Genomic DNA, 24,629 nt, shown 5'->3' with positions numbered 1-24,629 from the left:
TTTTGAGACAGAGTTTCGCTCTTGTTGCCCAGGCTGGAATGCAATGGTGTGATCTCTACTCACTGCAACCTCTGCCTCTCGGGTTCAAGTGATTCTCCTGTCTCGGCCTCCCAAGTAACTGAGATTACAGGTGCCTGCCACCACGCCGGGCTAATTTTTGTATTTTTAGTAGAGACAGGGTTTCACCATGTTGGTCAGGCTGGCCTTGAATTCTTGACCTTAGGTTATCCACCCGCCTTGGCCTCCCAAAGTGCAGGGATTACAGGTGTGCGCCACTGTGCCAGGCACCAAAATCTTAATACCATGGAGGTACTGCATATCTATGCACAGAAGCCCAGTGAAAGGCATACACCATTGTCACAGCTAGATCTGCCCTCCTCAGGGGCAATATTGCCCCCATTGAGAATGTATTAGTTCAAATGATCTAAACCTTGAAGAGGGGTAGCAAATGCTTGTTTCATAGTAGAATCATTAAAATAATCATACCAGAAACAACAATGGAAATATCTTACGTGGTAATTATTTGCCAGACACTGGTCTAAGCACCTTACCCAAATAGTTTCTGCTCTTTTAAACCCTGTAATACCATCACAAGCCTCATTTGATAAATGAAGAAAATGAGGCATTTTCTTCATTTATCAAATGAGGCACAGAGAGGTTGGACAGCTTGCCAAGGCCACACAGGAAGCGCATGGCAGAGCTGGGAGTCTTGCCCAGGCTCCAACACCCGGGCCCACTAGGCAACACTGCCTTCCCACACTACCAAACAACCACTTCCACAGATATCAACTCCTTAAATCACAAACATGAAAATCAGGTGAGATGCACCCGAAACTCGTAATAAGCATGAACCGCCCATCATGTGACAGTTCCACCAGGGAACAGACACAACACACATAAGCAGACTGGCTACTGGGCCGAGATGATACCTGAGCCAAGCCGACCAGGGGCATGTGTGAGCATCTGGATGACGGTGTGAGAGGAGGCACGTGTGTGCCTAAACGTTTAATAGAACGAGTGCCTGCCTACAAACTTCCTAACCAACACCGCATTTACAAGAAATTCCAGCAGAGACAGAAAGGCAAGGGACTTCTGCACCCCGATGGGAGCCACCCTGGCCGTGCCAGTTCACACACCAGTGGTCTCTGGTACACTGAAATGTGGGACATTTAATCAGGCATGCTTTATTTTTGCTTCTCATTTTTAAATGTTGAGAACGGAATTTTTTTTTTTTTTTTTAATAATTCCAATGTTTGAGAATCACCTCTCCCCCATAGCGCTGGGCCCACAGCAGAGAATCTGAAATCACCTGCAATGTTACAGTACTCTTGGATCTGCTTAGAGTGCTGGTCACACAACCTGTGGCAGCCACAGCTAGTGCAGGACATCCCACCCCTACCCCATCCCCTCCCCTCCACTCTTCTCTCTTTTCTTTCTTTAGAGACAGGGTCTCACTACGTTGCCCAGGCTGGTCTTGAACTTCTGGGGTCAGTGGGATTATAGGCAGGAGCTACCACACCTGGCCTCTTTTTGTTTGTTTGAGATGGAGTTTCACTCTTGTTGCCCAGGCTGGAGTGCAATGGCATGATCTTGGCTCACTGCAACCTATGCCTCCTGGGTTCAAGCAATTCTCCTGCCTCAGCCTCCTGCATAGCTGGCATTACAGGTGTGTGCTGCCAAGCCCGGCTAATTTTTATATTTTTAGTAGAGACAGGGTTTCACCATGTTGGCCAGGCTGGTCTCGGACTCCTGACCTCATGTCATCTGCCCACCTTGGCCTCCAAAAGTGCTGGGATTACAGGCACGAACCACTGTGCCTGGCCAGGCCTCTGTTTTTTTTTTTTTTAATTAAAATGTTTGTATCCCCTCTTCTCAGCCTTTCAAGTAGCTGGGACTACAGGTACGCACCACCACACCTGGCTAATTAAAAAAATTATTTTGTAGAGACAAGGTCTCGCCATGCCCAGTGAGTTTTGCCTCCATTTCCAGAGTAACCCCAACTCTGAGCAAGAGCACGTTGAGCTGGTCCAAGCCCCTCATGTGCACCTGTAAACAGGCCACTCTTCTGCCTGTTCTGACTCCTCACCACTCTCAGAGGAGGACATTCACTTGACTTCCCGCCTGTGCATGTGTTCATTCTTGCTTTTCTCCCATTCACTAATCTCTTACTTATTGAGTGTCTACTATGTGCCAGCCACCAGAGAATCAAAACAATATTAATACATATTAATACACATATGTATATATATATATATACAATCATATACTGATTGTATATGTATTAATATGTACATATTATATTATGATACTGTTTCAGTATCATAAAGGAAAAAGAAGAGGAGGCCTCAGTTAGGCTGGGGGCAGTGAGTGGAAACGGTCCAAGTGAGAAATGAGGGGTAACAGCAAGCCAGGCAGAGAAACCTGTGGGCCAGGCCTTGAGACTGTGGAGTAGGCTGGTGTGTCTGGGGAGTGCTGGGGGCTGAGGAACAGGCTTGCTCCTCCTCCCCATCCAGGTAGGCAGCAGCAGCCACTGCAGTTCGAGGAAGGGGCTGGGCAGTGGGAATGCCTCACTTACAGGGTGACCTAAAGCAAGGCAGGGATGATTTCTCAGGCTTGGTTTCCCATCTGAATTCGAAATAACATCACCTACCCAAGAGGGAGGCGATTGTTAAACACACTATCCTCTAGAAGGTTGTTAACCTTGACTACACATTGGAATCACCTGGAGCCTTATAAAGTCTAGGCTGGGTGTGGTGGCTCCAACCGGTAATCTCACCACTTTAGGAGGTCAAGGTGGGAGCATCACTTGATGTCAAAAGTTTAATACCAGTCTGGGCAACATAGTGAGACCCTATCTCTTTAAAAAAAAAAAAAAAAAAAGTCCTGATGCCTGGGACCTACCACCAGGCCTGGCCTGGACACTCCAAATCATCGAAGCTCCCCAAGTAATTCCAATGTGCAGCTGGGCTGAGAACCACTGCAGAGCACCTGGCACAAGTAAATGCTCAAAAAAATATGTGCTGAGTGCAGTGGCCTGGGCTTATAGTCAGTCCTAGCTACTCGGGATGTTGAGGCAGGAGGATTCCTTAAGCCTAGGAGTTCAAGTCCAGCCTAAGCAATATAGCAAAGCTTATCTTTAAAAGAAGAAGAATGAGATCGTTCACATGGGCACAAAAGGCTCCAATGAATAATAAACGATTCAGGGATATACTTGCCCTCGCATCTGAACTCCTGTCCTGAGTTTAGGAATCCCTGCTTCTCTGTGAGCCCTGGCAGGATGCAGGGTTCACCTCCCACTCTGGAAGCTGAAAATGTCAGCAACATCAAAGCACAATGTCCTCACCATTCTGGTTTTGTGACTATTGTGGCCGCAGACTGGGCTGCTGCCTGGTCTCCACAGTTTGAGTTCATAGCCTTCCCAGCGAGACTGGGAACCACCCCAGTGTCCTTTAAAGAAATCCCTTTTCTGATCTTAGCTGATATCTATTGCTCAAAACTAAGAATGCTACTGATAAAAAATATTCAGAGTAGGACTCTTTTTATGGTTTTTAAGAAAGGAAATAGGGCTAGGCACGGTGGCTCATGCCTCTAATCCCAGCACTTTGAGAGGCTGAGGCAGGACCAGTCTGGGCAACATGGTGAGACCCCATCTCTACAAAAAATACAAAAATTGGCCAGCATGGGGAGGGGGTGGTGGTGGTGGCATGCTCCTGTAGTCCCAGCTACTCAGGAGGCTGCAGTGAGAGGATCTCCTGAGCCTGGGAGGTTGAGGCTGTACTGAGCCATGATCCCACTACTGCACTCCAGCCTGGGCAACAGAGTGAGACTCTGTCTCAAAAAAAGGAAAGAAAGAAAGGAAAGCAAAAAAGCAAGCAAGCAAGAAAATAAGGCTTAAAAACCTGGCAAAAAAAAGGATTTTTTTTTTTTTTTTTTTTTTTTTTTTGAGACCGAGTTTCACTCTTGTTGCCCAGGCTGGAGTGCAATGGCACGATCTCGGGTCACCGCAACCTCCGCCTCCTGGGTTCAGGCAATTCTCCTGCCTCAACCTCCTCAGTAGCTGGGATTACAGGCATGCGCCACCATGCCCAGCTAATGTTTTGTATTTTTAGTAGAGACGGGGTTTCACCATGTTGACCAGGATGGTCTCGATCTCTTGACCTCGTGATCCACCCGCCTCTGCCTCCCAAAGTGCTGGGATTACAGGCTTGAGCCACCGCGCCCGGCCGATTTATCTTTTTTTTTTGAGACAGGATCTTCACACTCTGTCACCCAGGTTCAGGTGCAGTGGCACAATCACAACTCACTGCAGGCTTGGCCTCTCAGGCTCAAGTGATCCTCCCGCGTCAGCCTCCCCAAGTGTTGGAATTACAGCCATGAGCCACCGCGTCCCGCGCACACTAACGTTTCTTGAGCACTGGCTATGCTAGATGCTGGTTCTTGTCACCTACCAACTCATTCAGCCTCCACGACAATCCCATCAGGTCTAGACTGTCATTATCCTGATTTTACAGATAGAAAATGGAGGCATAGAAAAGGGTAAGTAACTTGCTCAAGGTTACAAAGTTTGTAGGTAGTGGAGGTAGCTGGTCAACCCAGATGGTCTTGCTCCAAAGCCCACGATCCTGGCCACTATGCCACATGTAAACGCTGTGAAAAAGGACTGCAGGGAGATGAACTGTCCACACCTGTTACCTCGAGGGTGGAACTAGGGGGTGGAGCTGAACAAGGCCTCTGATGTATTCCTTCTGTTTGCTTTGACTCTTTTGCAATAAGGACTATTTGTGTATTCTTTTCTTTTCTTTTTTTCTTTTTTTAATTTTTTTTTAGAGATGGGGTGTCACCATGTTGATCAGGCTGGTCTCGAACTCCTGATCTCAGGTGAATTATTTTCACACAAAGCAGCATTTTTGTGGTGATTAAACGAGAACCAGTGTGCTTGCGAATCAAAGGCGTGCAACAGAGACTCCACAGCAGCTGCTGCCACCACCCAAGAACTTGAGGGGGATTCCCCTCCGAATCTCATGCCAGGAGTTTCCTTCTGTTTCTCCTGTGAGAACCCACTCCTGGAGTATTCACTGTGATTCGGCACACATTGCTGGGTGCTGTAATCACACCGGCTATTTACCCTGGGCTCAAGGGCACCTGGGGGCACAAAATTCTGGACTCAAGCTTGGCTGGCCTTAGTAGCAGGATCCCCATCATCCTCATAGATCATGCTTTGGGTCTCCCTGCCCATATACCCTGCCTAATTCTCCTACAATTTTCATTCTCCAAGGTCCAAATTCATGATATTTCTCCTGGCAGACTTGGTTTCTCATCTTCTCTTGGCTCGTTAACAGCCTGATTCTCCTGCCTCAGCCTCCCAAGTAGCTGGGATCACAGGCATGCGTCACCACGCCCGGCTACTTTTTGTATGTTTAGTAGAGATGGGATTTTGTAGATGTTTTAGTAGAGATGGGGCTGGCCAGGCTGATCTTGAACTCCTAACCTCTAGTGATCCGCCCACCTTGGCCTCCCAAAGTGCTAATATTACAGGTGTGAACCACCACTCCTGAATTCTGTAATTCCATCTTTAGAGTCTGCCCACATCATTTCCTGAAGGTAATCCCTCCTATTTCGGTGGGAAGGTGCCCTGTTTGGAGGACTTTATTATTCAGTTTATTCTCCCTCTTCTCCTCTATTCATTCACATGTCTTCAGCCCTTCCCTCCCAGGGGGTCACCTTCCAGGGTTCTGTCCCACCCCTCTCCATACACAGTCCCTCGCCCATCTTTTCACATTAACTCTCCCACCATCCCAGCCACAGGAGGGCTTTTTCTTTTCTAAACTTTTAGATATTAAAATAACTTCAGACTTATAGAAAAGTTGCAAGAATAGTAAAATGAACTTCCATATACCCCTTACCTAAATACCCCAAATGTTAACATTTAATTACACTTACTTTATGTTTCTCTCTATATATATGCATTTCCCCCCAAACAATTTGAGAGTACAATGTACACATCATGCCCCTTTTTGTCTAAATACTTCTGTGTGTATTTCCCAAAAATTACATTCTCTTACATTACCAGTTTACCTAGTCAGAAAATTGCCATTTTATTTATTTTAATTTGTTTTTATTTTTGTAAGGCTAGTCAAGCAGAGCAGTGGGAGTGGAGAAGGAACGAAGAACAGGGAATTATCCCTGGTGGAGTACTATCACTCCATCCACAGACTTTATTCAAATGTTGTCAGTTGTCCTGATAATGTCCTCTATTTATTTACCTATTTATGTTCAAACACAGAGATGAGATCTCGTTTTGTTGCCTAGGCTGGTCTTGAACTCCCAGGGTCAAGCAATCCTCCTACCTTGACCTCCCCAAGTGCGAGGATTACAGACCTGAGCCACTACACCCAGCCCTAATAATGCCATTTAGAGCAAGAAAAAAGAAAGAAAATGCATGATCAACAACCTACCCAGACTAAACATCACGTAATCTAAACTTGCCAGCTTTGAGACCTGCCTGAGACTGGCTCCTTAGCTGTGGAAAGAGCCCTCAATAAGGAACTGTCACTGTCTACACAGATTGGACAAGTCACTTTCCCCTCTGCACTCTACTCTCCATCACTCATGAGGATAGAAGGACAGGGAAACTATGGGCATTTTAGCCTGAGTGCTCTACATAAATATCGGGGTCAGCGAAGGTGGTCAGTCAATGGAGTCACAACTACTAAGGCAACCTTTGGCTTCCCCCAGGTATCGATACAATTTATTCAAATGAAAAAAAATAAGAACTTAATTTTATTGAGTGATTACTCAATTAGATAAGTCAGACCGACAGGGAACAGTGGCTTCACCTGTAATCCCAGTGCTTTATGAGGCTGAGGTAGGAGGATTGCTTGAGGCCATGAGTTAAAGACCAGCCTGGGCAACAGAGTAAGACTCTGTCTCAAAAATAAAAGAAAAAATAGTCAGAGCTCTACATGTTTCGCATGTATCGTCTTATTTAATATGTACTGTTTTCACTATTGGCCCCATTTTGCAGATGACTAGACTGAGTTTGGTGAGGGTGGCTGACTGATTTGCTCAAGGTCTTTCCAATGCTTAAATTCAAGATTAGAAATGAAGAGGTTAGAAACATGTAGTCATTTGCAAGATGACATATCTTTTTTAGGGTGAAATAGGGTAAAAGGAAGCAGAACTCTGAATGGAGACCAATGCCCCTCAGCTAACCAGCTACACCTGCCATCAGGCACAGGGCTACACAGCTCGGACTCCCAGCTTCATGCAGCACAGAGTCCCCTTGGCAGAGGATAAATGGGTTCTGGGACCCATAGTGAAAACGAAAGTGCACCAGATTCCATGCTGCAAAACAACTTCTCTCGGTGACCTGGAGTTACATTTTTGTCCCCCCTCTATGAAAAGCTTTATCTTAGAGACCTGAATATGAAGTCTCTTCCCTTTGTAGGAAGTTGGTCACATCCAATGAGGAAATCAACTTCTAACTGCACTAAACAGAATACTACAGAGCACATGCTATGCAAATACTAACCCTATGAGAGGTGCCACTCCATTTCTATTCCATTGCATAGCCCTGGGACCCGAGGCCAGGCAGGGTTTGCTGATCTGGCCTGGGCTGGCACCAGATCAGGGTCTGTGAGATGTCACATAGCAGCTATGTCTAACAGAAGATGGTGGGACCAGATGGTTTTAAACCAATGTCATGTTAAGTGTTTCTACATCCCTCCCTTAGCCATGGAGCAAGCTAACTCCTTCCTTAGGAGGAAGGCCACGCGTTTTTCTGGTGGGTTTGTGATCACCTCGCCAGGATCTGTGACAAGTAGGAAAGCTTTTCCCTACCTGTCCTCAGCATGGATACTGCCACCTGGCACTGGCAGCATAGAAGGTGTTTCTATATTGTGCGTTATGTTTCTCCAACTAAATTATGAGGATCTTAAAGACTAGTAGAGGTATGTTGCCTTTTCTTCCTTCTTTCTTAACACTTAAAACTGAAGTAGAAATTACAAAGATAACTCAGTTCACTGCACCAGAGTCATTACTGCTGGCAGCAGCCCTCGCCTCAGTTGCTAAGAGCCAAGCCCCCATTTCCACTGAAGCTTTGCCACTCACCTTGGGAAGCCACTTAATATTTCTGAGCCTCAAGTATTACGTCCATAAATGGGAACAATAACCTTTCCTATCTTAAAGTGCCTACAGCACTTATCACTTATACATGGGTGTATATAACAACTGAAACTTAAGTCAGTGAAGTATTATGTACAAAGCACATAGTCCAGTAAGTCCCCAATTAATAGAAGAGTCTACTATTTCTTTGGCTACTACTGCGACTGCTGCTGCTGTGATCCTCAAACACAATGTTGTAGAACTGGGGAACACAAAGGCTTCTTGGCATCTTGGCCTGTGCTTTTCATTCCTCCATGTGCCTAGGTCAGTCATCAGGTGCCAGAGCTTCTGAGGGTGTTGGCTGCCAAACGGTACAAGCCACAGGGTGTCCATGAAGTCCTTTCTCCTGTCTCCACATCTACAACCAACTGGTTCCAAGTCAGCACCAGGTCCTGCCCCTCCCTGCAAACCAGCCACCCAAGGCTGACCTCTGCAGAGGCCTATGGCGCTCCTTACTCAGCCTCTCGAATTCCAAATGCGGATCCCTGGACATCAGTACCCTGTTCTATGGCAACTTCCCACCTTGAAAATGTCCTTTGTCCCTCCAGGATCTCAAAGTCTACTCTCCTCGACCTCAGAGGTGATTCCAGTCTTTTCAGTAGGTTGATCACACCCCAAGAGGCAGAGTATTCTGTGGCCTCTTCAAAGGACAGTAAAGTACATCAGTGTGCCTGAGGCTACATGAAAGGAGTAGCAATTTAGTTCACTCCTTCAACAAGGACTTACTGAGTGCCTTAGGTATGTGGGGCTGTAAAGATAAAGAAGACAAGGTCTCTACCCTTAAGCAGGGGTTCCAAGAGGTGTACACAAAGATAAAAGCTGAAGGTCAGGACCAAAGAGAAGCCCCAGCATCCCTGAACTTGCTCATTCCCTGCTCGCTGCAAGGTATTCCCACCCCTCCCTTCCAGAGGCTCCAAGTGCACGGAATGAATGAACCCCAAGTGGCTGTCCAGTGTCATTCCTCTGGGCTCATTCCCGGGCCCTGGGCTCCTCCAAACAATTGGAGGCAGGCCGAGTGGGTGCATTCTCATGTGCGGGGCTCGAAGCGCTCCTCTCAGCTGATTGTGTCCAGGCGGCCGGGGTCTCGGAGGCGCATGAATGCCCCTGAATGGGCCCTTTCAGCCTGATGGACAGGAGCTGAAAGCTGCACACACACAAAAGCCACTGGGCAGCCGGGAGGGCTCCAGCCCTGGGGTTTGCCCACGGGAAGGGAGGCCATCCTTCCACAAAGAGCAGTGTGAAGACTCCTCTACTTTTCAATGACATCCTCTGGCCGCCAACTGTACGGCACCCCATCCCCCCACCCCCATCTCCTGCAACAGCAGGAGAGGATGGTACTACATGGAGAAGCCTTAGAGGGCTAGAGGCAGAGATTAAAATCCAGCAAATAAATAACAGATGCCCTTTTCTTTAAGAACAGGATGGGGTTCTGAGCCAAAGGCGCTGAAGGGCGCCTCCATGTGCCCATCGTGTACATTTGTTAGCAGCATTCCTGATACCCACAGCGACCTTTAAGGGTGCAGACTGACCTGAGATTGTTTAACATGTCATCAAGAAAAATGATCTCGAAAGGACATGGCCAATATTTAAATCAGGAATGGAGAGTCCCAATTCTTGTGTCACTCACTTGGTATATTCCAGGAAAAAAAAAAAAATCCCCGAATTGACATTTGTATTTTTAAATAGGACCAGGAAAGGGAGAACCACCCACCTGGAATTCTTTTAATTGCTTCAGGGGGGAAGGGCAGGCTCCACCAGTTGGAGGAGCAGAGAAGTCTATTTACACTGTTGCACACAAATATTTTAAGTTCACAATCAAGTGGCTACTTTGGAAGGGATGATTCTCTGCTTTTGAGATCACATTACTTTAGAAACAACCCCCCCAAAAAAGATAATTAAAGATAGTTCCTCCTCATAATGCAATACTATAATGAGCAATTAAAATTAAATTAGCTTGTCATAATAAAAAAGATGGATTATGTTCTTAGGCTTCCCAACCTGGAGTTAGTAATTCATGGAGAGAAGTCTGTGACCAAGGAGCAGTTTCACTAAGGAAATATAAAACATTCAGACCACTTTTGTGAGTGGACCAAGATACCAGGGAGATGCATACCCTGGCATAATTATTGCTTTTGTTTACATTTATTTTATTTTTAAAATAACGGAGTGATTCAAACATATAAAAAAAGGATGGGGAAAAACACAACAAATACCAATAAAGCCATCATTCTAAAGTCACAAATGTGGACATTTAGTTATGTTTGCTTCAAGATCAGGTTTTTTTTAAAAGAAATAAAATGTTATGAAACCAGATGAAGCCCCCTTTTGCAGAGGCAACCACGTTTGTAGTTTTACAGGTTTGCCATGCTTAACACGACATAAGCAGAATGTAATATCGTTTTAACTTTTTATTTCAAAATAATTATAGATTCATAGGAAGTTGAAAAAAATAGTATAGGGAGGTTCCAAACATCCAGCCTAGCCTCCCCCGACGTTAACGTCTTGCATAGCTAGCTAGCACGCCATCAAAACTAGGATATTGACACTGGCACAATCCACAGAACTTACTCAGATTTCACCAGTTTTACAAACACTAGGGTGTGTGTGTGCGTGTGTGTGTGTGTGTGTAGCTCTATGCCATTTTGCCACAGGGGTAGCTTTGTGTAACAACCGCAATTGGCCGGGCGCGGTGGCTCACGCCTATAATCCCAGCACTTTGGGAGGCCGAGGCGGGTGGATCACGAGGTCAAGAGATTGAGACCATCCTGGTCAACATGGTGAAACCCCGTCTCTACTAAAAATACAAAAAATTAGCTGGGCATGGTGGTGCGTGCCTGTAATCCCAGCTACTCAGGAGGCTGAGGCAGGAGAACTGCCTGAACCCAGGAGGCGGAGGTTGCGGTGAGCCGAGATCGCGCCATTGCACTCCAGCCTGGGTAACAAGAGCGAAACTCTGTCTCAAAAAAAAAACAACCGCAATCAAAATACTAAACTGCACCATCATCACCAGATTTTCTCATGCAACCCTTTTTGAGCAACACCTCTCTCCCTTACTCCCCCCATCCCTAGTCCCTGGCAACCACTAATCTGTTCCCTCTTGCTATAATTTTGTTATTTCAAGAATGTTACATAAATGGCAAGTGTAGTATATAACTTTTGGAGACTGGCTTTTTTGTTCAGCATAATTTCCTTGAGGCTCACCTATATTGTTGCATGTGATCAATAATTTGTTGCTTTTTATTGCTGTATTCCATGGTACAGATATACCACAGTTTGGTCAACCATACACCATTGAAGAACATCTGGATAGTTTCCAGATGGAGGCTATTTTAAATGAAGGCGCTATGAAGATTCACAGGTATAAGTTTCTTCGTGAACATAAGAGAAAGGCCCTAGAAGAGCCAAAACTGTTTTGAAAAAGAATAAAGGAATCTCTCTTCCCAGTGTTAAGGCTTATTATAGCTCCAGTAATTGTGACAGCATGGTCTTGGTAGAGGGCTAGACATGCAGATCAATGGAACACAATAGAGAACACAAATTGCCCACATGCTTTTTTACAAAGGTGTAAAAACAATTAATGGTGGAGGGTAGCCCTTTTAACAAAGTGTGCCACAACAAGCGGACAGCCACAGGGGAGGGGGAAAGAAATCAACCTAAACCTAAACCTTACACCTTATATGAAAAGTAACTCAAAATGGATCTTAAATATAAGACTTAAGACTTAAATGTAAAACACAAAACTATAAAACTCTTAGCAAGAAACACAGGGCACATGACGACATCCGAGTTCTATAATTCTGGGTACACTAGGAAGAGTTTCTTTCCTTAACAACTCCCCATCCAGTCTGCCCCAGATGACTGAAATTCTACTATTAGACAGTCATACCTTTGGCCTAAGGGCTCATCCAAAAAATACTTTTGAGAGATAAGAAATGAGAGCTTTGAACCTTGGGGCGAATCAGAATATCAAGTCCCCTTTAGCCAACCGCTGAGAGGAGGCTCTGAAAGGAAGTGAAATGAAAAGGGCACTAAGCACTTGTTCAATGAATGAGGATGGGAGAGTTAAAAGGAAAAAGATGACGTTCTGACAAGTTCCACCTACTTAACAACACTAGGGTCAGTTCCTCCAAAATGTGTATCTGGTTCTGCATCGCCGTAGGGGCTGGGGGCAGCGCGTGGAGAATGTTCACCAAACTACACTCAGCCAACGTGCAGACATTTATACACAGTAGCCACCAACTCAAAGGCAAAGAAAAGGAGTGTATATACATGTCAAAGGGTGGAGGTTCGTTGTTGACCTTTCCTAATTAGTATAGTACAAATCTAGCTGAGAGCAAAGAATTTATGTTCCAAACAGGATAAAAGTAGGAAAAGTGTCTTTAGTACCTACCTAGTATTTTCCTTCCTCTGTTTATGACTTCTTTTACATAGATGTTTTATGGAACTATTCAAGCAAATGCCTTCTGTGGGACTCCTTCTAACTCTGTGTGCAGCATGGTTGAAGAATGGGATATTCCTGTTACAAATACATGGGATACATCACCAACTTCCAACGAATCAAATCCAATTCAATGCCTTTAACCCTAAAACTTTCTAGAAACAAATTTATCATCTTTGCTAAATTAGAAGACACAATGGAGCCATATGGCATATTTCCCAAATCATAAATTTATGGCTAAAACCCGAGGAATGCTCGTCATGGGAACAACAGGAGTTAAAATTTAAATCCAAGCAGGGTGGACCCATGTGCTCTATGGCTACCATGGCCTGCCTGTCCCATCCAAGTGGGACGTATTAGGAAGAAGCGCTGACTTTGAATGGAGCCCCCTCATGGCAAGGAGGAGCCACTGCAGCTCAGAGAACCTTCAGCTTTCCGGTGTCACATTGAACGGGCCTTAAAAAAAAAAATCCCGGCCAGGCACGGTGGCTCACGCCTGTAATCCCAGCACTTTGGGAGGCCGAGACGGGTGGATCACTAGGTCAAGAGATCGAGACCATCCTGGCCAACATAGGGAAACCCCGTCTCTACTAAAAATACAAAAAAATTAGCTGGGTGTGGTGGCGCACGCTTGTAGTCCCAGCTACTCGGGAGCCTGAGGCAGGTGAATTGCTTGAACGCTGGAGGCGGAGGTTGCAGTGAGCCGAGACTGCGCCACGGCACTCCAGCCTGGCGCCTGTCGACAGAGCAAGACTCTGTCTCAAAGAAAAAAAAAAAATCCCTTGTATTGTCTCCTGACTGGGAGGTAAACTCGCATTTCCTGGCAGGCTGCTCCAAGGATATAAGCCTCAAGTTGAATGAGGCAGCAGCACATACAGACAGAATAGGAGCTTGACCACTTTCCTCTCTATCAGCTCATCACAAAAACCCACCACAGGCATGAGCTGCCCGCTTCCTAAGATGTCCTAACCCCAAGCCAGGGGCTGCCACAACCTCAGCAGAGTGTGGTGCGTCAGGCTGAGATACATACTGTCTCTTCAATGCAGACTCCCCAGAAAACCCACAAGCAGAGATAGACAGGACAACCCTCTCTGGAGTGGGCCACATAAACAAGCAAGCTCCCATGAGGAGCTCTGGCTGCCCTGTGGTTAACTCCTGCTCGGGACTGGCTCCACCTGTGTGGCCCCAGGCAGCTCACTTAACCTCTCTCTTCTCTATGCTTCCCATTTCCTTTTCTGTAAGACGTTGTGATGCTGCTGAGTATGGTGGCACTTGCCTGTAGTCCCAGCTAATAGGGAGGCTGAGGCAGGAGGATTGCTTTAGCCTAGGAGTTTGAAGCTGCAGTGAGCTATGATCACACCACTGTATTCCAGCCTGGGTGTCAGAGCAAGACACCATCTCTTAAAAAAAAAAAAGCTGTGATGCAGATTCATGACTTCAAATGCTGGCCTGGCACAGAGCAGACCCTCAATACAGGCTGGTTATTATGTCACTTATCATTACTAGGGCATGCTGTCCTGAAGCTAATGTCTCAGGCATCTCTAAGTCCTTGCCCAGGTAGTCACTTTCCTAAGAAACATGAAATTCTTCATCTGGGGCTATAAAAGATCTTGATGGTGGAAGGGAACAAACTCTAGATGTGGAGTCGGAGAACTGAGACACAGGCAGAACCTGTCACTGAACTTTGGTGCAACACCCTGGGCCAGGCCCTTGACTCTCTGAGCTTATTTCAATCAGAAACAAAACAGATAGGCTGCTAAGAGTCTGTGCCTCGTAAGGGTGTTGTGAGGATCAGAAGTGATCACTCGAGACAGCCCAGCCCACCTGGCCAAACTGAATAGCAAAGACCCAGCCCAGGTAGAAGGCAGGGAAGCATGGCCATCAAGGTTTCCCCAGCCTTGTCCTGCCATATCCCAAATGCAGGGAGCATCAGCAGGGCCACCGTCTCCATCTAAGCACAGCAGCATCTCCTGGGAGACGGTCCAAGTGCTGCAGCCTTGTCCCTACACACCATGAAGATGGGCCAAGAAAGGGGTAGCTGATGAGATCATCTTCTGCAGGGCTCTCCAGGTGAGGAACCTGGCCTCCAACCTGCACGCTCCAAGGGCTGGGGCTGCAAAGAGCCTTCTTCATAATCACTATCATCATCTAGAGGCCAGAACCACCAGGACTGCAGCTCTTAAATTTGCCCCTTGTCTCCTCATTCTCCTCCAATATACAATCTGAATACTAACAACCAAACTTCTGAAACCGCATCTGGGTTACCTTCCCCACTGAAGATCCCGCAATCTTCAGGCAGACTCCACTTTCCAGAACGCTGCCTCTGCCCTGCCGGTCCCAGCTCCGATACCAGGCCTGGTCCCGCCCTTCTTCCCCACCTTGCTGCCCATCTGCTGACTGGAGCGTCCTCCTCCTCCTGTTCACCCAAATCCTACCTGGCCTTTAGAGCTTGGCTAAAGGCTCGCTCCCTGGAAAATGCCCTTCCAGATTTCTAACTCACATGGACACTTCCTTTTTCTTCCCAACGTCATTTCCTTAACATGAAATCTGCCAAACTCTGTGTAAACAGTTCTGGTGCCTATATACCCCAAGTCAAAAATCAATCTCACTTCTTTGAAGAGAGGAAAACTTAGGCCTAGCTCTCCTTGGAATGACACCTAATATCACCTCTGTTCCCACAGCCACAGCCTAACTCTACAAAGATTTCCATGGCTGAAATCTTGGACTGAAAGCCCCTTGGCTTTCCCTCTTCTCCAGGCTGAGGCCTCCGAGACCCTCACTATCATCTGTTTGTCTAAGTCCTGGTCAAACTGCAGCTCCTAGAACGGAGTTGCTCATTCTGTACATTGAGCTGGGCTTGTAATGCGACCTCTGCCCAGTACACTTGCAGTCTGCACTAAGTTCTGGCTTATTTGACTTGGTTGCTTTTGCTTCTACAAAGAGCCTGGAGTCATGTTCTCTTACCCTCCAGAATGCTGGGCACAGACATAAACCTGCTGACTCACCATATGATTTTCCCCAAAATCAGGGCTGAACTGTATATGACATGCTTATTCATCGTGGCTAAGATTCTGAATAAAAAACACCTACTGCCTTAAGCAAGCCAGCAGGGTTATGGGCTCTGAGAGACACCAGGCAAGAAAGACATGTTGAAAACATGGAAACGTCAGAAGCAAAGTCCATCAGGCCCAACAGTGATCTGACTACTGTTTGAAGCATTCTTCCCTAGGCCTAAGATATAAAGCTTGGACTGGGGACACCACAGACCATCTGTCCTAGAATCCCAAGTCCTGGGCGACTCCTCTTGGTGCTAGCACAATAGGACAAGTTATACATTCAATAATGACCTCCATTCATGATCTGTCTTCTTGAAAGGCATTTATGCCTAGGAGTCAATGACGCTCTTGGTTGACTTGCCCATTCATTTGAAATGCATTCTGATATCTAGTATTTCAGACAGAAATCAGGTGTAACCAGGCTCTGTGCTGCCCCCACTGTGGCATAGACAATGTGATTTTATTTTCCTCCTGGGCACACAAGAGGACTTCATTTCTCAGGCTCCCTTGGAGTGAAATGGGGCCATTGTGTCTGACTGCTGCTCTCTCTCACTCCTTGAAGCAGAAGCTCTAGCGGGGAACCACGAAGTCCCAGAGCAGGGATTCTCCATGTGCTCCCTGGACCAGCAGCGTCGGCATCCGCCAGGAACTTGTTGGCAATGCAGATTCTAGGCCCCTTCCTCTGGAAGTGGGGCCCAGCAGTGTATTTTCACAAGTCCTCAGGTGATTCTGACACTCCAAGTGGGAGCCACCACTCAGGAAGACAGCAGAGTTCTTAACATAGAAGATCTGGGTTCCTGAATGAATGGGCAGTGCTGACGCAAACTTCCACTGGACCGTGACAGGGGAGAGAAATCAACTTGTATTGTGCTAAACCATTTGGGGTGTTATTTTGAAAGTGGTTATTCTGTCCCTACTAAAGCAGAAATCATCACCGGCTTCAGGTCCAGTTTACTCAAAGGGCCATTTCCTACCTGGCACAAGCTCTCTTGAGTGCAGAGAACCAAGGTTATCTTATCCTGCCTGCAACAGCCTGACCGGGAACCTCTCTACCCACTTCATTCATTCCTTCACAGTCTGGCTGGTATGCTAACAATGGATGAAGAGGAAGTCACAGAGGGCCAGGATCAGATAGCAGCTGCTGGTGTTAACACATTCCTTCTACCCTCAGCTCCCTGGCACCCCAGGCCAGCACCCACCTGCTTCTCAGTTAAGGGTGTCTGAAGCCTGCATCTGGCATTAACTCACAGAGAGTGAGTATCAGGGACTCTGTGTCTGCAGGTCCTGTAGGCCAGCAGCTATGGCTGCAGAACAGACCATGCCCTAGACCACGTCCCTGATGGAAAGCCTTGGATGTCCATCTCGCACATGACCAGCAAGCTCAGTTTTGAGGGACTCATCTCTCCCCGCCATCTTTGCTTTTCCTCTCCAACCAAAATCCCACTTAACTCCTTCAGGCACCCCATCCATCCTGCCTTTTCCCCATGTCCCCCAGCTGCTCCCTTTTCCCCTGTCCTTTGGCAGGATCTGAGACTCCCAGTGTGGCCTTAGATACCACAGAGCCCGCCCCATAAGGTTTCTCAGTTTTACACCAAGTTCTGCATCTCCTTCCCTACTGAAATATGGATCTGTGGTGGGGGCTGCATTCAGCATGCCTTGTACATAGCCCTGGCCTTGGCACCGGACACAAGACACTTGTTAAATTGACACCCACTCAATGCTTGCTTACTGATCAGTGAGTGAGGTGCCTCGAAGAAGGGCATCACCAGGTGAGCGCCCTGGACACCCTCCCTGAGGATACTACACAGGCACAAAGGAACCAATGGACTCAGATTTAAGATGCAGACACACAGACCAGTCACCACAGCAGAGAACACGGTTGGGCCCCAGGGCTTCTCCTCCAAGCAGAATTCCTCTCCCTCTCCTCCAGCCAGCCTCTCGCTCCCCCAGGATCATTCAATTACAAAAAGGAATGCTTCCCCTTGTGTGCTAAACTCTCTCCCTCTCTCCCGGCCACCTCACATTTACACACAGTTCTTTTTCTGCTCCGGGCTATGTGTTCCCTTTGGCTGCTGCCCCCCGCAGGCGGGCCCAGGCCCAGCACAGAGGCACACCCGTACCTCTGGGAGCCTCCCACACCTCCTTCTACCTTCCAAAGCTGGGTCTTTCCCCGGGGCAGTCTTGGAGGCAGAGGTTTACTCACCTACATCTAGTGTTTGGCCCTATGCCAAGTTAGACAAGGAATACATTCCCTCGGTGCCGCCCGCCCCTCACATGCACGCGCTGGCCACTCTCGTTAGGCTGGTCCATCTGTGTACCACTTCTTCCAGCCCTCTCTCAGGGGCTCCCTGCTCTCTGCACCTCTTTCTTTTATAACGCTCTTCCCTAATTCCCCAAAGAAGCCCTGAGTCAGGAGGGGCCACAGGGCAGCTGGCCTCTGAGGTCTATGAAACCTGAACCCAACAGCCTCCCCCTTTCCTCCTTCCCTCGGGAGCTGCAGAGGAGAAGCAGTTGACTGCTCCAGTCAGCAGAGCCACTCTGGATGCCACGGAAGGCCACCGTCTGTTAGGGACCCGTCGCGCAAGGCTGGGGCTGGGAATCATGTGCTTGAGACCTGCGAGGGAGGAAGCCATCTAGCTGTCTGCCGGCTATGAGATGCTCGGCAGCTCCTGCAACCTCCCAGCTCCTAGGCTTCCTCACCTACAAATGGGGCTAGTGATAGGTCCTAACCTACATCCTGGGGCTGCTACAGAGGACAAGAGCGAATACAAATACTTGGAACAGGCTCCTGGTGCGTAGGAAACACTCCAGGGTCGGTTGTAACTCTTATCATGGTTGTTATTTCCTCAATCCTCACTTTAGGAGGTCGCTAGCCTGGGAAGAATGTGAAAGGCAAGGAGCAGAGACCATTGTGAGCCAGGTGGTGTGGAAGATTCCACGGAGGTCTGTAATGTGGATAACCAATAAGATTCACCAGAATGGGAACCACAAGAAATTCGTGTGGGGTTGGAAGGCACATTTGGGGGTATGAAAATGAGGGGGGTGTGGCCGACGTGAGGCTGGAATGGCTGAGGGTCAGGCAGGTAGACACACCCTCCAGGTAGCTGGACTCACACATGTCACCAAAAAGAGCACTTTGGAGCACCGTAGCTCACATCTGCAATCCCAACATTTTGGGAAGCCAAGGCAGGCCAATCACTTGAGGCCAGGAGCTCAAGACCAGCCTGGGTAACATACAATATAACAAGATCCTATCTTTACAAAAAAAAAAAAAAAACAACAACAACAACCAAAAAAACCCCCACTTTGCAGATCAGAAGTCTAGAAATTCAACACTAGATTCTTGGCCCCACATCTCCCTCCCCATCTCTCAAAGGGGATCTTTTTGGCCCTCTCCCCAGCTGGTGCCTCCTGTCCCTTTCTTCATCAGTTTTTGGAGCTGTTCCCAGGACCCGGCTGAGCCATGTCTGGGCAGTGACACCCTACTCAGGAGGGCAAGACGCCCCCAACATGTGAAACCATTAACAATTATTAAAAATTAACTGGAGAGATCTTCTAGAGATAAAGGCACCCAGAAAAAAAGTGTTTAAAGAACAGAGCTTTAAATCTTTTTTTTCATTCAGCAACTAACAATAGTGATGACTCAAGAGAAAGGATATATTTCTTTCAAAAAAGGGTAAGAAATCTTTTTTATGCACTTGCCATGGAAAATGCTTAGCTCGTCAAATTCCTTGTGCTAAAAGGAGCTAAACCAACATTACAGCAGGGCCCTCCCCGTACCAGCCCACTCAGCCCTGTTCTAATCCTAATCCCAGCATAGCAGCAGGTAATGGAAGATTTCAGCCTCAGGGGCACAGGGTGTGAGCAGAGCAAGGGAGGGGCAGTTCAGCTCCAGGATTTAGCCAGAACTTGACTGAAACTCTTTTAGATGGCTCTCTGCCGCACGTAGTGGGTGATGTTAGGTTTTGGAGGGTGAAGATGGGAACAAAGGCCCAAATCTGAGAGATGACCTAGAATAGAGGTTTTCAGAGTCCCATCTGGGACCAGCGGCAGCTGCATCACCTGAGAACTTAGAAATACAAAATATCAGGGCCCCAGCCCAGACTCCGAATCAAACACTCTGGGAGTGGAGCCCAGCTTGTGTGTTAACAGGCCCTCCAGGAGATCCGGGTGCATTTGAGAACCATTCCTCCAGGACTCAGGTTGTGTTTCATTGCAAGGGAAACAAGAAACTGCTCTGTGCCCCGCTAGTAGGAAACAAACCACAGGTGTTCCCAATTTCATTCCCTAGGTCAGTATCATTGAGTTCAGGGTGAGTGGCTCTATTGATTTTAACATGGCAATAAAGGCAACTAGTCTCTTTGCTGTTAAGAAGCAAAAGATGACAATGCCTACAGAAACCAGTGGCTCTAGAGGGAAAGGAACTCAGAGGTGGAGAGAAGCATCAGCTCCGTCTTCCAGGAGCCCTCCCTTCTCAGCCCCAGGCCCTAATGGGTGGGCGGTTACTTTCTGTCCTCTCAGTTTAACCAACCCCTTTCTTCCATCCATCCTCTTGACTGTCTCCCCAAACTCCACTTCCCCTTGAAAAAGGCTATAGACAGGAGATCCGATCATAGTGGGGTTGGCTGAGGCTCCAAAGTGACCCCTACCTTGAGACACCTAAGACAAGAGTGTCTGAAAACACAGCCTTGCTTGTCTTGTCTCTGTGGTTCTCAAAGCTCAGACAGGATGGGTGGCAACCACAGCTGAGCCAGGGCTTCAGTGAGGCTGCACCAACCTCAGATTCTAGTGACTCCATCAGGCCTTAGAAAGGTCAGTTAACACTGGCAAGCCTCAATTTCCCTGTCTATAAAATGGACAAATAACCATCTAGTAATTGCTCACTCCTGGCCTGGAGATAGTGAGCCCTCTAGGCAGGAGTGTGAAAGGGCCTAGATGCTGGGATTCCAGCCCCGCTGAGCTCCACACAGTTGCCCCCTTCCCACCCCTGCCACCCTGCCCTTTCCCCAGCTCCTTCTGGAGCCTTGAGTGCACAGGAGAAGTTCAGTTAATAGAGTGAACTGAGGGGACATAGATGGAAGAAAAGAGATAAATGAACCATGTATGACTCAGGCAAAGACTGAATCAATCAGTGTTAGTATTTGAGGGGGAAGGAAATGGCTAAACAAAACAAACTGTGTTTACCACCACGAAAGGAAGCCCAAACAGTAACCAGCTAATGGCAGGTGAAAACAGGAAATTCTGAAAAGTGTGTGAGAAGGGCACTGTGTTTTTTGTTTTTTGTTTTTTCTAAATAATTAAAATGGTTCAAAAGCTTATTCCTCTTCCCTCAAAAGAGCTCACTGTCCAATGCATGGAGACGACCCTGGTATGGCCCTACCTCACACTGTTTTGTTCCTTACCTGGCAAAGTCCCTGCTTTTTCTCGGGTCAGGGGCCCTGCTCCTGTCTTCACTGATCTGCTTGCTCTCTGTCAATCTCACTGGTTAACAAGTGACTCTATATCCATTCCATAGAATGGTATGCAGCCATCCCAATGCTTACTGCAGCTACACGATGTCTGTGTTCTGTCATCTTCACCTTACAATGCTTAGAACTTTGAGGGAAATCATTATACAGTGAAATAAAGAAACCACCAAAACTGTGTATGTATGTTCTGATTATAACTATATAAAATATGAATTCATCAGAATAAAGACAAAGGAAAGACTCAAATGAAAAAAGGTTTGTTAGGTGGTAGGATTATAATTGTCTTTTCCCTTTTTTCATTTTTATTTATTTATTTATTTTAGAGATAGGGTCTTGCTCTGTTGCCCAGGCTGGAGTACAGTGGCACAATCATGGCTCACCGCAGCCTCAAACTCCTGGGCTCAAGCAATCCTATTACCTTAGCCTCCTGAGTAGCTGGAACTACTATGGTGGCACGTGCCACCACATCTGACTAGTTTTTTATTATTTTTTTGTAGAGATGGGGTTTTGTTTTCTTGCCCAGGCCAGTTTCAAACTCCTGGGCTCAAGTGATCCTTCTACATCGGCCTCCCAAAGTGCTGGAAATACGGGCATGAGCCACCACTCCAGGTCTCTTTTTTATATAATGTGGTGGATGTTGACTTTATACTTAAAAGTTTAAAAAAACATATGGCAAATATATAAGGTGTTTGTGCCCCACCCTCCTGCCACAAAATTTGTATATTGAAATCCAATACCCAATGTGATGGTATTTGGAGGCGGGGCCTTTGGAAGGTAATTAGGTCATGAGGGTGGAGCCCTGATGAATGGGATTAGTGCCCTTGTAAGAAGAAGTTATCAGGAGAGGCCAGAGAGCTGGCTTGCTGTCTTTCCACTGTATGAGGAGAGCAGGAAGTCAGCAATCTGCAACCTGGAAGAGGGACCCCACCAAAACCCGACCGTGCCAGCACCCTGATCTCACCTCTATCCTCCCAAACTGTGAGGATAAATGTCTGCAGTTTATAGTCTACCCACCCTGGCAATTTGTTTATTTGTTTTTGTTGTTGGTTTTGAGACAGAGTCTCACTCTGTCGCCCAGGCAGAAGTACAGTGGCACAATCTCAGCTCACTGAAACCTCTAACTCCTGGGTTCAAGCAATTCTCCTGCCTCAGCCTCCTGAGTAGCTTGGATTACAGGCACACACCACCACGCCCGGCTAATTTTTGAATTTTTAGTAAAGATAGAGTTTCACCATGTTGGCCAGGCTGGTCTTGAATTACTGACCTCAAGTAATCCGTCTGCCTCAGCCTCCCAAAGTGCTGGGGTTACAGGAGTGAGCCACCGCACCCAGCTGGCACTTTGTTATAGAAGCCAGAACGGACTAAGGATGTCAGGCTTCCAAATCCACTGATTTTCTCATGGACTATACAACTTTCAGAAAAGCATTATTTTTCTAGGATGATGAGGGATGAGAAGGTCATAGCCCATGGGAGAACTACTTACCCAGAGACACCAAAGCCTTTGCAGCCAGGGACACAAAAGAGGATGTGAACTTGCCGTGGGGACTCCAGACAGTGGAATGGAGGAGAAAACAACAGCTAAATATAAGGGAGAAATTCCCTGCAAGTGGAGCCGTCTAACAACAGAATTGCCACGGCCCAGTCTCCTGACCATGAAGATGTATGGGGAGAGGGTATTAAATAATCATCGACCTGCAGACACTGGTGAGCTCAGGTGCTTCCAGATCTCATTTCATACCCCAACAGGCTGCAGCGTAAACATGTGGTCAGTCAGCGCAGGATTAAAGCCTCAAACTCAGATGTTCCAGGGCCTGGACTGCTGTAGCACGAGAGCTACACCAGGGCTTCCAACCGTTGCTTCTTTGCATGGCGTGGGTTGTCAGCCTCCAGCCTGTTGGCTCACCCCAGTATGCCCTACAAATATCATCATTTTCTGCCCTTGCCATGAGGCAGGAAGGTGGGGAGCACCTCTTATCACAGCAAAGAGGAGGAGATGGCTTCCTACAAAAGCTAGTAAATAGTTCATCAGAAGGAAGTCTGTCTTCACAGGAATTGTCCCAGCTAGACTTCCAATCCCTGATTTTAAGAGATCCACCTGATCAAATGCATCTTCAGGAACAACAGCCAAAAACAAAGAGTGACCTAAACGTGGCTGGTGACAGAGAGAGAGGGAGGAGAGCCAGGAACCGCAGAGGCCCAGCATTGAGAGTCGAAAGTATTGGTCACACTTCCATATCCTGGCTCATGTTACAGCCAACTTTTGTTTACCAGACCTACAGTCTCTCTTCCTGCCATTCCCAGCTTCCTATTTTAATGTTCTTTTTTTCTTCGTTGACTACTGTCTCTGCAGACAATGAATACAGATAACAGAGAGGCAGTGAAAAAACTCAACTGAGTTATCTGCTACTGGGGATTACCTGATCCATGGGGAAATCACCAGTTGACAAGAGGACAAAGAATGGGGCATACCTCATTGTTGTCAGATTTGCTTATCTCAAGTCGCACCTGCCCCCCCCATCCTGGCTACCCATGCTCACGCCTGTGACCAGGAGGGAGGGGAAGTATTTGCCCACCTCGCCCCCCCGCCCCCCCCCATGGCTCCCTACTGCAAGGACGTTATCAGAGGTCTCGCTGGATGATGGCCGGGCACCTGCTACTATCCTATGGAATTTACACAGATGGGCATGCTCAGAAAGGAAATCTGTGGTTCAAATTTTTATCAAAATTGGGGGTAATTTTTCAGCTAGTTCAGCCATCCATATGCTTTCAGGAAATAACAGTTGTGGGGGCAGGAGTGGTAAAGCAGGCTTCAAACTGATTTAAACCTGATCGCCTGTCCGAAGAGCATTGTACAGCTGAGCAGGTGCCTCCATTTACACTTCCACCCTCTCCAGTTACATAGCAAAGGGCTCGCAACTCCCAGACACTGAGCCAGCCAGCATTCAGACAGCCCACTGTGAGCTGCGCCAGGCGTGCCGGGGACAAGGACGTCACATGGCACTGCCTGTACCATGTTACAGTTATGGTTTGGTTGAGGCCATAAGGTGAATCAATGATATCAAAGACACAAAATCACACGCATAAACAAAAAAAACATACACTTAAACATAGTAACACCTTGAGACAGTCATGTCCAAACAGGCCCGAGGAGTCGGTCTAATATGAGGACTGGAGGAGGAAAGGTAGAGTCGGGCAGAGACCTGCAGTGACCTGAGGATATAAGAGCAGAGGCTGGATGCCCCAGCAGGGCCCACGTGTGAGAAAGTTCGAGGCCCTGGGCACAGACTATGAAGAAACCAGTGGGGCAGGAGTGAAAACTGAAAAGAAATGATGGTTGTTGGGTGGAGTCAGGGGGATGCTATCCGTGATGAGGTTCTCAGGTGCTGGGGGCCAATGAGTTCAGACTTGACTCACCGGTCAAAATATGGGAACAATGACAATCCTACACATTGCATGCCAGCACAGAACAGCCACAGAAATGGGGGAGATCCATTTTTGGGGTTG

The 24,629-nt window shown here is 47.3% G+C and overlaps 1 protein-coding gene across 1 annotated transcript in view; it reads right to left on the bottom strand.

Annotated features, from left to right (window-relative positions):
• The window catches only part of TCF7L1 (transcription factor 7 like 1), a 180,970-nt gene that overhangs the window by 114,724 nt on the left and 41,617 nt on the right, over positions 1-24,629 (bottom strand). The window lies entirely within an intron of this gene.

This window comes from Cebus imitator, unplaced genomic scaffold (assembly GCF_001604975.1).
Source record: "Cebus imitator isolate Cc_AM_T3 unplaced genomic scaffold, Cebus_imitator-1.0 Scaffold655, whole genome shotgun sequence".
In the NCBI taxonomy this organism is placed as follows: domain Eukaryota; kingdom Metazoa; phylum Chordata; class Mammalia; order Primates; family Cebidae; genus Cebus; species Cebus imitator.
Note: the sequence above shows the minus strand (reverse complement) of the source record. Positions and strands in the feature narration are given on the sequence as shown.